We start from the raw sequence: 13,201 nt of genomic DNA, 5'->3' as shown, positions 1-13,201 counted from the left end.
AGGTCGAGACGTAGAGATGCACGCTACAGCTTTAAAATGGAAACTGAATCTCAATAAAGACTTTTGTACATAACTACAGCCTAGCGTTGGTCCTCTGTGAGCTGGGACCTGGAGGCAGCTCTGACAAGGACAAATAACGTTTGATTTTTCTTTCGGTTTTCATTCACCCACAAATAGCAACGCGAAGTGTAAAATGCCATAACAAAGCAAAAGTTTGTTTTGGGTTCCATCTACATAGAAAGACGAAAAAAAGAGTTTCGGGTTCATCTACATAAAAAGATGATAAAGCTCTGATTGGGCTTATTTCCAATTGTTGTTTTGGGGGTTAGAATGCACATTCACCCAGAAATCGCTGTGAAATGTTTGTTATCAGCTCAATTCAAGCATAGGAGTCTTGGTTCCATTTCAATAGAAAGAGGACGAATAAGCTTGGATGGTTTTCCGTGTTCATTCACCCACAAATAGGAACGCGAAGTGTAAAATGCCATAACAAAGCAAAAGAGTTTGTTTTGGGTTCCATCTACATAGAAAGACGAATCTTGGATGTCGCTTATTTCGTGTTCTTTGGTGTAAATGCAACATTGACTCAGAAAACGCAAAGTGTATGTAACGAGACCAAAGTAACAAAACAGCGTCTTTCGCTTCCATATGTGTAGAGAGAAACCGAATAAGCTTTGATTGGGCTGCTTTCAATTCGCAAGGTGTTTTTTGCGTGTGCACCAGAATAGCCCCCAACCAAAGAAAAAAAGAGTTTCGGGTTCAATCTACATAAAAAGATTATCTGATGGGCCTTATTTCCAATTGTTGTTTTTGGGGTTGGAACGCACATTAACCCAGAAATCACAGTGAAAGGTTTGTTATCAGCCCAATTCAAGCACAGGTGTTTTGGTTCCATCTCAATAGAAAGAGGACAAATAACGTTTGATTTTTCTTTCGGTTTTCATTCACCCACAAATAGCAACGCGAAGTGTAAAATGCCATAACAAAGCAAAAGAGTTTGTTTTGGGTTCCATCTACATAGAAAGACGAATCTTGGATGTCGCTTATTTCGTGTTCTTTGGTGTAAATGCAACTGACTCAGAAAACGCAAAGTGTATGTAACGAGACCAAAATAACAAAACAGCGTCTTTTCGCTTCCATATGTGTAGAGAGAAACCGAATAAGCTTTGATTGGGCTGCTTTCAATTCGCAAGGTGTTTTTTGCGTGTGCACCAGAATCGCCCCCAACCAAAGAAGAAAAGAGGGGTTCATCTACAAAAAAAGATGATAAAGCTCTGATTGGGCTTATTTCCAATTGTTGTTTTTGGGGTTAGAATGTACATTCACCCAGAAATCGCAGTGAAATGTTTGTTATCAGCTCAATTCAAGCATAGGAGTCTTGGTTCCATTTCAATAGAAAGACGAATAAGCTTGGATGGTTTTCCGTGTTCATTCACCCACAAATAGCAACGCGAAGTGTAAAATGCCATAACAAAGCAAAACAGTTTGTTTTGCGTTCCATCTACATAGAAAGACGAATCTTGGATGTCGCTGATTTCAAGTCATTTTCTTTGTTGTAAATGCAACGTTGACTTAGAAATCGCAAAGTGGATGTAATGAGACCACAATAACAAAACAGCGTCTTTTTGCTTCCATATGCGTAAAGAGACAAATAAGCTTTGATTGGCCTTATTTAAATTCGCATGGTTTTTTTGGGGTGTGCACCATTTTCTTTGTTGTAAATGCAACGTTGACTTAGAAATCGCAGTGGATGTAATGAGACCACAATAACAAAACAGCGTCTTTTTGCTTCCATATGCGTAAAAAGGAGACAAATAAGCTTTGATTGGCCTTATTTAAATTCGCATGGTTTTTTTTCCGATGTGCACCATTTTCTTTGTTGTAAACGCAACGTAGACTTAGAAATCGCAAAGTGGATGTAATGAGACCACAATAACAAAACAGCGTCTTTTTGCTTCCATATGCGTAGAAAGGAGACAAATAAGCTTTGATTGGCCTTATTTAAATTAGCATGGTTTTTTTTGGGTGTGCACCATTCACCCCTAACCTAATCAAAAAGGCTTTTTGGGTTCCATCTGAAGCGGCTCTGCTTCCAGCCAGACTTCGTCGTTTCCCTGCTGCGTTTCCCTCTGCTGAGCTGCTTCTGTTACTTTTGCTGAGGCTGCATTGTGCTTGCGGAGCCTCTGGGGGCACTCTTTTGCCATATGCTGAGCACTTTCGTAGATGTAACACTTCCTGTTCCCTCTAGGAGGCTTCACCTTGGCTGCTCCTGGTGTGAGGGCTCTGGTTGCTGACTGAGCCTTGGCACCACCTATCTCCATCGGCTCCTCTCCCCCTCCCAGTGGAGGCGTGGATTGAGCGCACGCTGAGTCTCTGGGAAAGAAAGGAGGTGCCCTTGCTGGCGTGCGTCCCCAACGCCCTTCATCCTTGCTCCAGGGACGTTCTTCTAGCCGCACACCAATCGTCAGCTCCTTCTGGACCACTTCTTGAGTGCTCCGTGGTCTCTCCCCCCTTGCGATTTCGTCTTTCACAGCCCCGTTCAGCCCCTCCCAAAACAGGTCCCTGACGGACGCTGAGTCTTTTTCCCATCCCAGCGCGTTGACCAATGCAAAAAAGCGGGAATGATATTGCCTTACAGTGGCTCTGCCTTGTTTCAAACCGTGAATCTCTTTTCTAGCGACATCCACATCCATCTCCGATAAAAAACAATCGTCCATTGCCTTAATGAAGGCTTTTGCGTTTTGGAGGGCTGGATCATTATCTCTCCACAGATTGCGCAACCACGCTTTAGCTTCTCCATGGAGATGCGTTAGTATGAAGCCAACTTTCTCCTGCTCATCTCTAAAGTCCTTCTCCAGCAACTTTAGCGCAAAAACTACGTCTGCTCTGAAGTTAGGATATTGCTGCAGACTCCCATCGAAATGCGATACCAGGCTCCCCCCTCTCTTCCCGAGCCCGATCCCTTCTGATTTGGTTTCCGGTGGCCACTGTTTAGTCAACATTTCCAACCTGGTTTGCAGATTCTTGCAGACAGCATCTGATTCCTCTTCTCTCCTCTTTGCCGCTCGTATTTCTGCGTTAAGTTGTACCACGGCATCTTGCAAAGCTGCCAGTCGTTCTTCTGTAGTCATCTTGTCCTGCTTTTGTGAGCTCGCGAAGCACCAATCTTCGCCCCTCGCTGCGTCCTCTCACGTTGCGAGGTTCTTTGAGTAGAGACGGGACTTACTGTCAGAGCTGCCTCCAGGTCCCAGCTCACAGAGGACCAACGCTAGGCTGTAGTTATGTACAAAGGTCTTTATTGAGATTCAGTTTCCATTTTAAAGCCGCAGCGTGCAGCTCTACGTCTCCACCTTAGACCGGCGAAGTCCCGTCTGAGTCTCCTCCCCTTCCACACCAGTTTAAGACCCTCGCCTTGCTCCACCTCTTCCTAAGTTCCTTTCTCCTCTGGGCCCTCCTGCCCGCTAGGGTCTCATCCTTCCTAGACTCCTCTGACGCTGACCCTGACGATTCTTTATAGGAGTGGATTTCATCAAGCAACATAGCATAGCGCTCCTGCCTGCCACGATGCCCCTGAAAGTAGTGACAGTCGATGGAAGAGAATTGCTGGGGGGACAGGTGGTACAGCAAACACCGCCAATGGTGATGCCATTGGAAATCACCGCGAAGTCATCAGCTTCAACGTCACCCAACTGTCAGACACGCCCATAGTGTTGGGCATGAGCTGGTTGGACAGGCACAGCCCGGCATTGGCATGGTACCAGCGTAAGTTGACCTTCTGCTCCTCCTACTGCGCAGAACATTGCATCATGACTAACCAGGAGGACGAGGGGCAAGAGAATGACCCACAGCTACAACTGGGCATGCTGCAAGCGGTACCCGACAAGTACAAGGCGTTTTTGGAGGTCTTCTGCGAGAAGGAAGCGGACAAGCTGCCTCCCCACAGACCCTACGACTGCAAGATTGACCTCCTGCCGGGGGCAACGCTGCCGACCGGAAAACTGTACTCCATGTCTGAAGACGAACTGCAAGAGCTCAGGGAGTTCATAGATCACAATTTGAAGCGGGGATTCATCCGAGAATCCAAAGCAGTGGGGGGCAGTCCTGTGTTCTTTGTGAAGAAAAAAGACATGCCCCAGAAGAGGCTAGTAGTTGATTTCAGAATTTTAAATTCGAAAACCAAGCCCACGGATTTCCCGATGCCCAAGATCGACGACTTGCTCGCAACGGTGAGGAAGGGACGCATCTTCACCAAGCTGGATCTACGAGGGGCGTACAATCTTATACGCATGCGGGAGGGCGACGAGTGGAAGACGGCCATGTTCACGCCCTTGGGCACCTATGAGTATAGGGTTATGCCCTTCGGTTTACAAAATGGCTCCCACTGCTTCCAAGCCTTCATGCATCACGTGTTAGCGGGGCTCCTCTACAAGAAGTGCGTCTGCTTCCTGGACGACATTCTGATCTTCTCGGAATCGCAGGAGGCTCACCATCTGGCGCACGGCGCGGTTCCTGAACCAGAGACACATCCGCTGGGCGGAGTTCTTTGCGGATTTCGACTTCAGGATAGAATATATCCCCGGAGACAACAACATCATGGCTGATGCGCTATCCAGGAAGCCGCAGTATCTGGAGGAAGCAGCACCGGTAGCAGCCAAACACATTTTCGCACCCAAGGCGTGGGCATGCGCTTCAGCCACTGTAGACCTGGAAGCGATACGGCGCGAGCTGCGAACAGATTCCTTCGCGCGATCCAAGATGGAGGAGGTGCGCAGCGGCACGGCAAAGAATGACAAGTTCCAGATACGCGACGGACTGCTCCTCCACAAGGGGGCCATCTACGTACCGGGAGATGAACTCCGCGCGACAGTACTGCAACAGCTACACGACGCACCCAGCGCCGGACATTTCGGCAAGGACAAGATGGTGGAATTAGTAGCCAGAGACTTTTGGTGGCCCAAGATGCGGGGAGAAGTCGCGGATTACGTCACGAGGTGCGACACATGCCAAAGGGCCAAGCCAGTACACAGACCGCCGGCGGGACTGTTAGAACCGCTACAGACCCCGTCCGAACCGTGGGAGAGGGTGGCCTTGGACTTTGTCACTGACCTGCCCAGCTCGAGAGGCAAAACAGCAGTACTCGTGGTAGTCGACATGTTCACCAAGATGGCGCACTTCATTCCTTGCGCAAAGGTGGCCACAACGGAACAGACAGCCAAGCTGTTCATAGACCACGTGTTCAAGGTACACGGCCTGCCACGGTCTATCCTGTCCGACCGGGGGCGCCAGTTCATCTCGAGTTTCTGGCAGAAGCTGATGGGAATCCTGAACGTCAAGGTCAACCTAGCGTTGGCAAGACACCCGCAGACCAACGGACAAGCGGAGAGGGTCAACGCCATCATGCAGCAGTCCCTGAGATGCTACGCCAACCAGCAGCCCTCGACCTGGGTGGACTACCTGCCCCTGGCCGAGTTTGCCTACAACAACACACAACACGTGTCCACGGGGGTGACACCGTTTTTCGCCAACAACGGGCGACATCCCAGGACCTTCCTGGGCTTAGAGAAAGAGGGGGAGGGGGAGCCGCAGGGAGCAGAGGCATTGGCAGAGGAGTTACAGGAGGTCCATGAACAGCTACGTAGGCAGTTAGACCTAGCAAAACACGTATACAAGATGCAAGCAGACAAACACAGAAGAGTGGGGGAGGACATACGGGTAGGGGACTGGGTCTGGTTAGCGGCCCAGGCAGTGCCGGCCAGATCCTTAGCTAAGAAGAAGCTAGGACACAAGCAGCTGGGCCCTTACCTAGTCGAGGCACAGATCAACCCAGTGGCCTTCCGTTTGACACTACCGGAGGGTTCCAGAATGCACCCGGTCTTTCATAGATCGGTGCTAACGCCCTACAGGTTTCAGGAGCCAGGGACAGCTCCCAGTCCGCGTAGAGACGCACCCATGACAGGGGGGTCGCCGAGGGCGGGGCCACTCAACGAGGTGACGGAGATTTTGGACTCGAGATGGGGGGAAGAGGGAGTCGAATATCTCATCGCAAGGGAAGGTGCCCCGGCCAGCACCAAGAGCTGGGTGCCGTACTATGCGGTGGAGGAGCACTACCTCAAAGACGAGTTCCACGCACTCTTCCCACACAGGCCCATGCCGGAGGATTATTTTGACGAATATCTTTTCACCCCCACACTCTCAGCCAGTACGTTTCAGGGGTTCTCCTCGGCTGAGGAGACGGTTCCAGAGACTACCTCGCCGGAGGGGTCGGTCTCAGACTTGGGTGCGGAACGCTCTTATTGGTGGGACACTCAACCCGAGGAGGAGTGGCGCAGGAGACTGCTCAGAGGGCCCTGGCACGCAGACTCCCCAGAGGAAATGGGGGAACAAGGGGGCATGGACGGGTTGGGGGAGGATCCTGGGTTCGAGCACGCTGGCAACGAGATGGAAGCGGAGGAGAGCGACGTCGATGTACCCGTCACGGACTGGCAGCATGCCAGGGGGGAAGACCTGTATCCGGCATGCACCCCCACAGCATTGGAGCACCCGGAACCCACGCCAGAAGAAAACACTAGTTTTCACAAAGAAAAAGGTCACATAGAAATGTTTCAGGTTTCAGTCCTGTCATGTGGAAAAGAGTGAAACCTGAAAGTGAAACCAACTGTGTTCCTACAACACACTAAGACAAATATTGGCTTAGTGAGACAGCGAATGTGAGAAGAGCCCGTTGCCTCCTTTCTCTTGCTCAATCCTTTTAGCTGCTGTGCAACCACTTGTTACAGCTAGTGGTTAATGAGGAGAAAGCATAGCTGCAACTCCTGGTTCTCATGACACACTAAGCCAAACTCTGGCTTTGCTTAGCATGGTGCAGAAGCAAAAGAAATAAATAACAGAGGAGTAAAGCAGCTGTATGGGGGGGGCTGCATGTTGGTGAAATCCTGCTACGTGAAGGTTTGGTTTCATGTGTCATGTGAACTAGGCCACAATCTTGCTACAGACATTCTTCAAAACACATATCAGTGTATGGTCAGAACACTGCAGGCTACCCTTAACAATTTGGTTTATATTTGAAGCCTCCCTTGATGGCTGGAACACATAGAATTCCACTTCCCACCCCCAAGCATTCTAGCCCCATAGAGGGGATTTTAATTCTAATCACAGTAGGAATAGATAAACCTCCCCACCCCCATAAGCTCTTTCTCCCTCCGCAACTGTAATGAATAAAGACAGCTACTTGCCATGCATGGGTCATACATGAAGTATGACCCTGAGTCCTTCATCAGTAAATTAGAAATGGCAATGCCACCTGGTTGGGTTGTACAAATTACTGTGATTGTGTATATGAACTACTTTGAATGTTCAAAAAGTGGAATAGAAATGCTAAATATTATCATCATCCAAGCTAAAAATACCAGAGTTGCCACACTGGCTGTACTACTTGGCCTTTAAATCTACTCCAAAGGTACCAAGCTCAACACCATAGGCAAAAGATTAAGCAATTTCAACAATGGATTTGCTCTAAGGAGTTCACAGTGGCAAGCTCCCTTTGTGCACTGACAACCTAATCTAGTTACAGATAGGTAGCCGTGTTGGTCTGCCATAGTCAAAACAAAAAAATTCCTTCCAGTAGCACCTTAAAGACCAAGTCAGTTCTTGGGACTTAGTTGGTCTTTAAGGTGCTACTGGAAGGAACATAATCTAGGTTTATGGGGAAGAAAAGTATGTCAGCTTAAACATGTTGAGGAAAGTTGAAGATGGAGCCAGAGTTCCTCAGAAGATCAGGACATGGAAGAGGAAAGGGCAGTTGCACCTCCCATTGATTGGGACAAAGATTCAAAGGTGAATTTGCAAAAGCCCTGCCAGTTAGAGCAAGTAGGAGCAGTTAACTGCACTAGGAACTGCAATAGAGGCTATTTACCCCCACAAGAGAACAATCATTATCACATACTCTGCATGAACATAGAAGGCACAACACAAAGTTGTAGCTGAATTTATGAATTCCACCCCCATGATCCAAATCCTGAAACTCCCAACAGAATCTGAAAGGGTTTTATGTTTCCATGGGGATTTTTTTGAAATAATCTGTTCCTCTACATCCATCCATGAGGTACAGAAGTAAGGCCTCATGGGAGGATGAATATGTGATGAAAACATGTGCTTTTCCCTTTCGGCCTCACTCATTTGGGGAATAATGGATGCAGAAGTGCCTTCCTGTGAAAAGCTTCCCACTCCTGTCCACCATCAACACATCATATTCACCTCATCCTGACCACTGCTGTCCATAAGTGCAGGATATTGTAGGTATATTTGTCACACTGCTGTGACACCAGATAGCACTGGAAATTATAGTGCTGGATTATTTCCCATTTGGAAGGGCTTTTTTTTTTTTGCAAACTACCAGGCTCTGAAGGTTAACTAGAGAAGTGAATTGTGGAGTGTTTATCTGCATTATCTCTTTCATTCCCTGTCATTTTAGGTATACATGGTATTCCTCTTTGAATGCTATCCTTTTGCCATGATGTCCTAACGTTTACAGAAGTATAACCACTTACCTCCAGTCTATGAGAAATCTCAGGAAGTTTGGTAATGGCAGGCTCCTTGTAAACAAATTCCTGTTCATCTAAATCTCCAAATATGGCTCCATAGAAGCCAACACGAAAGTAAGTGCCAAACATTCTCTTCTGACCCTGTTTGATGAATATGAAGTCACTAAATTTCAATTTCTTTTCATAGCTTTCTATTTTTGTGCAGTGATGAAATTAATTTTTATGGTAATTTATACATTTGTGTTTGTTATTCTACAAAGCAGCCGTATCTTAGTAGAACTAAGCATAATTAAAATAAACCAAGAGAAAGAGATATGGTCTGTAAATTAAAGATTTAAGCAAACTTGAAAAAGCTTTTCTACATCTCAAGAGCAACAAACACTATTTGTCTAAGTAGACGAATAGAAGAAGAGAAGATGAAGGAAGACATCAGCATCAGTGTTAAGAGTCGTCAACAGGCTCATCACAGCTATCTGCAATCACCCAATCCCACCACCCTTCTGAGTAATACCCCTCCCGACCTTCTCTCTATATAGAAGGGTCTGGTGACTTCTGTTTCACTGTATCTGAAGAAGTGTGCATGCACACGAAAGCTCATACCAAGAACTAACATAGTTGGTCTTTAAGGTGCTACTGGAAGGAATTTTTTTATTTTGTTTTGACTATGGCAGACCAACACGGCTACCTATCTGTAATCAGCAGAACAAATAAGACTTGGGCAGAACCCACTGGCTTGCCCTCCTATACTAGCCCCATAGCACTCGTCCTGTTTGATTTAAATTGAGCTTGCAGATAAGAACCTCCCAGTGTGCTTTGACCATTCTCCTAAAATAAAAACATTGTCAGACATAATAAGGCAATTGCCAGGCAATAAGGGTTGCCCTGTTTCTCTTCTTAACTATTAATGTCCATTTGCACTCAGATACTGCCTATAATTTAAAATCTTGCATTGAATTGTTAGCTATCTTTGAAGGAGCTTCACAAGCACAGAAGACACTTTGTTGCTGTCAAAAAGGCTTATTTGCACACATGGACTGATTTAGTGAAGCTATGTGAATGTTGCACTCCCATTCTCTTTTGTATTCTCTGATGCATGTGCAAAGCCACCATTTCTGGAAGATTCTGATCTTGTGTAATCTAGGATTGTGCCAGTTGACTATATATAGGTGAAACAGATTACCACTTACTACATGAGTGTCATGAAGCATGTCCTGCTTCATAGCTTCAATCATGGGGAGAGCTGGTTATTTGTTCACAGTAGCCTTACAGTTGAGTTTGTCACCATATGGAATATCTCTACACAGGGACTGAGAAATAGGCATCATAACAAAAGGTGGTTTGAAGAGTCATAAAAGCACTAGGCTATGATTATGTCTCAAATTTTGTGGGAAGGACTGCAGCTTTGTGGTAGAGTGCACACTTTATTTGCAAATGGTGCAGGTTCAATCCTTGGGGTTTGTATATAGGGTAGGACTCCTGCCTGAAACCTTGGAAAGCCACTATCAGTGACCGTCAATGATACTGAGCTAGATGGATCAATGGTCTGACATGAGATAAGGCAGTTTATGCTGTGTTCAATTTCATTGCACATAAATCCCATTACAACCAAGGGGACTTCAATATGCATAACTGACTGAAGAATAGGAAAGCATATATTCTAAGGGGAGTTAATGTTAAACATGACTTGCTCAGTGAAAAGGCAAAATGTTACTCATCCAATATAGCATATTGCTGTTGCTAATTTAATTTCTGGCTTTGTAACACAGTTACAATGGGACGCAGGTGGCGCTGTGGGTTAAAGCCTCAGCGCCTAGGGCTTGCCGATCGAAAGGTCGGTGGTTCGAATCCCTGCGGCGGGGTGCGCTCCCGCTGCTCGGTCCCAGCGCCTGCCAACCTAGCAGTTCGAAAGCACCTCCGGGTGCAAGTAGATAAATAGGGACCGCTTACCAGCGGGAAGGTAAACGGCGTTTCCGTGTGCGGCTCTGGCTCGCCAGAGCAGCGATGTCACGCTGGCCACGTGACCGGGAAGTGTCTCCGGACAGCGCTGGCCCCTGGCCTCTTAAGTGAGATGGGCGCACAACCCCAGTCTGTCAAGACTGGCCCGTACGGGCAGGGGTACCTTTACCTTTTAACACAGTTACAAGAGATTGATTCAGTTGATCAATCAATCAATCAATCAATCAATCAGTCAATGTTTATTATGGCAAACAGACAGCATATTAAACCAGAATTTCTGCATAATTCTCTACATAAGCAATAAAAACGATCAATATGTGATTTAACAATCAATATACTAATGTACTTGAAATATGTGTCCAGACAAATACAACATCATAAAAGTTTAAAGGAATAAGAGATTTAACTGAGAACCATATAGCAATTTATGCAGCTGTGTAATCGTTTGCTTTCTGTGACTTATGACTATTACACAAAATCTAGCTACATTTCTAGTAACATACGAATTCCAGTCAGAGAAGAGGTAATTTAAATAGTATTTCTCTGACTTTCTAAATTTAGGGATGGTCAAATTTGTCAAATATTTGGTAAGTACTGGAGCCAATCTGTTTGTCCTGAGTGTGGGACAATCAGCTTGGGCTAAGTGGTTTTGACGTTAAATATCCTTGGGTTAGGATATTGTTGATGGAAAAACCAAAAATGAATAATTTAGTATTTAACTGGAGTAAAAACAATCGGTCCATGTGTCCTTTTAGTCAGCAAGAGAGTCCTCTGTGCTTGTGGAGCTCCTTCAAAGATAGCTAGCAATACTATACTATACTATACTATACTATACTATACTATACTATACTATACTATACTGATGCAAGACTTTAAAATATAGGCAGTATCTGAGTTACACCATGAAGTGCAAATTGACATTAATAATAGTTAAGAAGAGAAACAGGGCAGTTTTGTACTACAGATTGTCTTATATTCATGATCAACAAATGCTGCAGCTAACATACCTTATTTATGATGCTCTCAAAGGCTTTCTGAAGTTTACTGTGAGTGGAAGAAAGTTTCCTGAAATCTCGATGTGCTTCTAAGATGGGGGTGACAATCTTGTAGACCTCATTCAGAGTTTCACACAGTCCTCCCTTGCATGAAGATATAAAATTAAAACCGGTGTCAAGTCTCTGATGACATAGACCGATTTTCAACAACAAGCTGACAGGGATTGCTTAACCCTTTTCACACCTACTATTTTTCTACCATTGTTGCACCTTTTAACCCCATGGGAGTTCCAGATTCATGTTTATCCTTGCAAACAAAGAAGCAGGCTGTCAGTTGCTGCCACACATGCACTCTGTTATAGTTTTGTCAGCCAGCTCAAACAATAAGAGGAAGGCAAGGTAAAAGTGGCTAAATAAATGAATAAAAGTCCTCTCAAATCCTGACACAAGCATGGCCCTAGAGCATAGCTTTCCAAACTTTTCATGCTGGTGACACATTATTTAGACATGAAACATTTTGTGACAAGGTAATTCAGTTTTACTAGCAAACCAGAGGTTAAACTAATCCCTTTCCAGATTTTTTCTGGGGGACACACAGATCCCTAAACATTTTAGGAATCTTTGTACTTTTGTCCATTTACTGTATTTATTTTCCCCGATTTGAACTATAAAATGGTGATTTTCTTGAGTCAAAATGAGAGTACCCCTAAACATTTTTAAAGAAAAAAAGAACTAGTGGGGAGTGTGTGAGGAGAACCAGAGCTTACAGGGTTAACAGCTCATGGAGTGACGTCCTGTCCCTCAGGGTGCACGGGTTTCTGCTTGTTTTACTTTCTGTTTTGCTAGAGGGGAGAGACAGCATGTCTTCTCGCTTTCCTGGACTGCTGATTATGCCGCTGCAAATAAAGCTTCTTAGATTAGAAAGAAGCTGCGTACGGAGTGTTATTCTGTATGCCTGAGATTCCTCCATACAGGTTACACCGCTGATCGCTATACTCTGGTAGAAGCCGGGAGAAGCACTGAGACGCAGTGGAAGCGTGCCAGATGTTCAATTTCACAGTGTTTATATGACACACTTACACACAGCAGCCAACACACTAACATGTTCCACAGTTTGGAAAGCTCTGCCTTAGAATATAACAGTGTTAAAAAGCTCTGCAGCTTGTTCCAGCAGTCCCACCAAACCATTCTCTGAGAAATACCTGCCAGAGCACACTCCCATCTTCATCTGGAGACAGAACATCATCAGAAACAGCAGACTCCTCAAGCACATTGGAGGAAATATTCTAAAAGACAGAACAATTGTGTGGTTTCAAGCTATTCAACCCTTTGCTTCTGCTATTGAAGCCTAGCTGAGCGGAGTGGTCAGTACAGTTTCTGGCTATGCCCTCATTTCATGGTGGTTGTTCTCTGCAGTCCCTCTGGGGCTGGTGAAGTAGTTCAGGCAGTGAGGAGGGAGAAAATGAGGCATGAACCCTCCTGAAACTTTCCGGAGGTGCTAAGGCACCCACTGAGTGGTGTAAACCGTAATCTAGCATAGGTGTTTTGGTTCCATCTCAATAGAAAGCGGACGAAAAAGTTTGTTCTTTCCATGTTCTTTCCACCCACAAATAGCAAAGCGAAGTGTAATGAAACTAAACAAACCCAAACAGGTTGTTTTGCGTTCCAGCTACATAGAAAGAAGAATCTTGGATTTCGCTTATTTCGTCG

The 13,201-nt window shown here is 45.7% G+C and overlaps 1 long non-coding RNA gene across 1 annotated transcript; it reads right to left on the bottom strand.

Annotated features, from left to right (window-relative positions):
• Positions 1–8,545: 8,545 nt before the first annotated feature.
• LOC307204641 lies at positions 8,546–12,773 on the bottom strand. Its single transcript, XR_013833772.1, has 3 exons — positions 12,633–12,773; positions 11,504–11,635; positions 8,546–8,681 (listed from the first exon to the last, which is right to left on the bottom strand). It is a non-coding gene; the product is annotated as an uncharacterized lncRNA (long non-coding RNA).
• Positions 12,774–13,201: the final 428 nt, after the last annotated feature.

The sequence above is a fragment of the Podarcis cretensis genome (assembly GCF_951804945.1).
Source record: "Podarcis cretensis genome assembly, chromosome: 16".
Lineage (NCBI taxonomy): Eukaryota > Metazoa > Chordata > Lepidosauria > Squamata > Lacertidae > Podarcis > Podarcis cretensis.
The sequence above is the reverse complement of the archived record's forward strand: the minus strand, read 5'-3'. Positions and strand labels throughout refer to the sequence as shown.